The sequence below is a fragment of the Monopterus albus genome, unplaced genomic scaffold (assembly GCF_001952655.1).
Source record: "Monopterus albus unplaced genomic scaffold, M_albus_1.0 scaffold45.1, whole genome shotgun sequence".
Taxonomy (NCBI): domain Eukaryota; kingdom Metazoa; phylum Chordata; class Actinopteri; order Synbranchiformes; family Synbranchidae; genus Monopterus; species Monopterus albus.
Genome location: NW_018127925.1, coordinates 1 through 4,281, shown reverse-complemented (window position 1 = coordinate 4,281; position 4,281 = coordinate 1).

The following is a 4,281-nucleotide window of genomic DNA, read 5'->3' as shown; positions in this document are numbered from 1 at the left end:
AACCCCTCCGTGCGCGTGCTACACGTTGTCCGGATAGTGACTTCGTGGTTCTTTTATGCCTGTTCTTCTTCTTCTTATAGTGTTTACTGGCGGTTTGCAAGCCAACCTAAGGTGCATTACCGCCACCTGCTGGGCTGGAGTGTGGAACGATAATAGAGCCGTAGGAATACATCAAAACAAAAATAAAATAAATTAAAATAAAGTTCTTAGAACTGCATAAACTACTAAATTCTATCCAAAATACCTATATCTGCCAAATAACTAATAACAACTCTATATGTTGTCTTACAATTGCTGCCCAAAATACTCTCTAGTGATATATTAGTAATCTTCTTTTCATTCAAGCACGTTGCTCAAGCACTGCATATGAACAAGACATGCTCTACAGTCTGACTACAGTGTGGACAAAGACCTGTAGGGTGTTTTAGCAGCAGCAGCAGCAGCAGCCTCCTCATTACCTACAATTCCAACATGACATGGAACCCATAAAAAGCTAACTGTGACGTCTTTGTTACTCACCTTCCACAAGGACACTAATATCTTATTTAATATATCTTGTCTCACCTCAGATACACCCGACTTAATTCTAGAGTGGACCGAAGAACTATCAGAACAAATTAATCCCATACTAACCTTATTTTCCTCCACCCACTTGAAAGCTAATAGTATTGCAACCAGTTCAACTGTAAATACTGACAAGTGATCAGATGTTCTTTCCCTTATAACTACTCTACGTTGAGGAATAACTACAGCAGCCCCTGTTCGACCAGACTAGGGATCTTTGGATCCATCAGTAAATATCATTAATTTATTTGTGTAATATCGGTCTATAAAACCCACCACATAGGTTGATGTGGGAACATGAATTGGTTTAGCTTTCAGTTTCGTAATAAGGCTCAGATTCACCAGTTGCCTAGAAAACAACCAAGGCGGAGTCTCCGGCCATGAAACAGTTGGACAATACTTCAAATCAAGCAGACCTACTCTCTGGGCCATGATATTACCTATCCATCCAAAGCTATAAAAGTTAGACTCATTGTGTTCCCAGCAATCCAGTAATATTGATTTAGCAGGATGGGCGCTATCATGACCCTGCAGGCTAGCCCAGTGGTGCAACATAAGTTTCAGTCTTCTTAATCTTAAAGGAGCTTCCCCAAGCTCAACCTGCAAAGCAGAGACTGGGGATGTCTTAAATACTCCACTACATGTTCGGAGAGCTTGAGCCTGTTCAATGTCCAGTAGTTTAAGATTGGACTCTGCTGCTGACATATATGCAATATAACCAGTTTGCAATATAACTATGATTACGGCCTCTAACCCAGAGGGCCCCATCATCTGCATATAAAGATTTCCCCACTTCTTGTCCAACATTCGCAAAGACATCATTGATCACTATATTAAATAATATAGGACTACGCACACTACCTTGTGGTGTACCATTGTCAACTGTATAAATATCTGAAAATTCGAAACCCACTTTGACCTGTATTGTTCCATTAAATAAGAAATTCTTCACCCAATTAGCCATCTTTCCTCCCACACCCAAAAGTTTCATTTTGTTTCAAGAAAATACACCAGCCTAGTAGTTATCATAAATTCCATAATCTTACCTAATTGAGAGGTGAGTGCAATAGGCCTATAACTTTTAGGATCAGAAGCATCTTTCCCTGGTTTCAAAATAGGAACAACAACGAAGTGCCTCCATGCCTCAGGAATTTGTCTTGTGTCCCAAATTTTATTAAACAATGCCAACATTACAGATAATGAAACATCCCCTAAATGTGCTATCATGACTTTGTAAATACCATCCTTGCCTGGGGAAGAAACTCTAGATTTAGCTAAAGCCCTGATGACTTCAGACATAGTGAAAGGTAAATCCAAGTCTGTATTCTGTGTATCATGAACTTCTACAATACCGAAATATTGTCTGATGGTTCCAGCCCTGCCCAGTTTGTCTTCTAATGATAGATTTCCATTATTATGGAGTTCCGCCTGTTTCATTCCGTCAGTCTTTTTAAAGAAATATTTAAAAGAACGATTTTTACCATTTGTAAATAAAATTGTAGTAGATATGAATTACGCTTCTAATGTGATATGGAGTATTTTTCTTTATTAAACTGGTACTGAAAAGCAACTAGTAAGTAAAGATATATAGTAAATGTAGTGGAGTAAACTAAAATATTTCTCTAAAATTAAATGAAGACTATAAAGCCCTCAAAGTGTTCATGTGGTAGGAAAAATATATATTTAGGTGAGATTCCATGCACATGGATCACCTAACCCCGATGGGGAGCCTGTGTCATATGGATTTAAAACTGTTTTATTTTGATCTTGGCCTGAAATATGTGGATATACTTTGGATTTTGGCTGTTCCCAGTCAAAAGAAGCCTCTAACACAATGTTATTTCTTGTTAATTGGCCTACTTAATTACTTTCAAGGCCTGTGCACAGTATCTATGGCAAGCGCTCATCTGGGCAGGCCTGCCTTAGTGTGACTGTAGAACTCGGCATGAATGTATTAAGGAAAACCTAATAATACATTTGTGGTTTGTCACAGTGCTGATAGGGGTGAAGCCTCATCCCCACTCCTCTTCCCTGTTCCTATAGCAGCAGACAGACAAAGAGAGTTAAGTGCCATTATTGAACAATGTAAAACCATAACTGACATTTGCAGCATGTCTGTGGTTCATAAATCACCTGAGGTTTGACTAAATCATTTCTGTGACACCCAGAGGGGCATGGGGTGGCACTGGCCTCTACAGAAACATGACTGATCCTCACAGATGCTCCTTTAACATTGTGAAATTACTGAATGGCATTCCCCATTGCAGAATAGCATCAGCAGAAATGTAGGATCCAGAGATTCTGGAGCTTGAACCATAACATAGACTGAGTTGGTTGATAGCGCGACCTCTGTTACAGAGATTTCAACCTTTTTAAATGTCTCTCCTCAGGAAAGTGTGGTCTTTTAATAGAAAAGGGCCCTTTTAAGACCACAGTAGACTTGAAACAAGTTAGCTCTGTTGGACTCAACCAGTCCTGCATGTTCTTTTATGAAGAATGCTCAAAGTCAAATCTGTCTTCAAGATATTTATTACAATATTTAAGAAAAGCAATACAGAGCTCTGGGTTCCGTCTCTATCTGAGGCCCTGATCCTAATCAGCAAAACCGTTCAACTTGCCTTCGGAACAAGAGGAACCCCTATACTCCTAAGCCCAGAGAATTTATAATACAGTTTTTTGAATATGCAAATGACGGTAGATCTGACGTCATCCGTGTTGTCCTTCATCCTCGTTCCTTGGTTGGTTTGTTGACCTCATTCTGACCCCCGTGGGACAGGCAGCGTTGCTATGCAACCTGGCCTTGTTCCTGTTTGTGGTTTCCTGTCTGTTTCTTACAGCCTACACAGGTTCTGTTACTGTCAGCTCCAAGTCTCCTGCACTCTTAAAGACAAATTAAATGGTTAAATGAAAGGCAATTATAAAGCATATTATACTAATATAAACATGTAGCTATACTTGCTAATGCAGATTATAATGTTAATTGTAGAAGACTAAGCATTTGCTATACTGTTGATAAATGTTGATAATGTAACAGACTGTTTAGTGTTATGTCTCCCGGGTGTGTCAGTGTACCTGTGGGGCTCGTGGATGCCAATCACGCGCCTTTGACAGTACTCGGAGGGGCCGCTTACCTGTGAGACAGTCAGTCCCACACCCTGACGAGCGGGCTTCGGGTACGGATAGGCACAGTCATAAGGACTCCTACACTTCCCTGTCCCGTTAGACGCAGCCCCAGCCCTGGTTCTCGCAGATGGAGTAACTGTGTGGATGATTCGAGGAAGGGGGGTGTACGTTTTATGTCACCTAGCAAGGAGGAGCACCGCTTTCGGTGGGGAAACGGACTGTAGCTGATGTTGCGGTCCAAACACCAGCTGTTTCATCTCAGGACCCTCAGAATGTCAGTGCTGACAATTGTGATGCTGTGGCGAACATCGACAGTGACGTGCTGATGGATGCTGACCGGGACCGGTTGGCATCATATGTGAAAGGTGTGATTGATGGGGTGGAGGTTCACATGCTGTTGGACTCTGGTTCCAGTGTGTCACTTATAAGTGCGGACTTTCGTATGTCAATTCCCACACTTCGCAATTGCCCGCTGAGGAAAGACTATGTGTCAGCCCATGCTGTGAATGGACAAATGCTGGATGTGCTGGGCACCATCATAGTCACTTTTTAGCTGGGAGCTGGGTAATGGCAACATGTTTTTCATGTGATTAG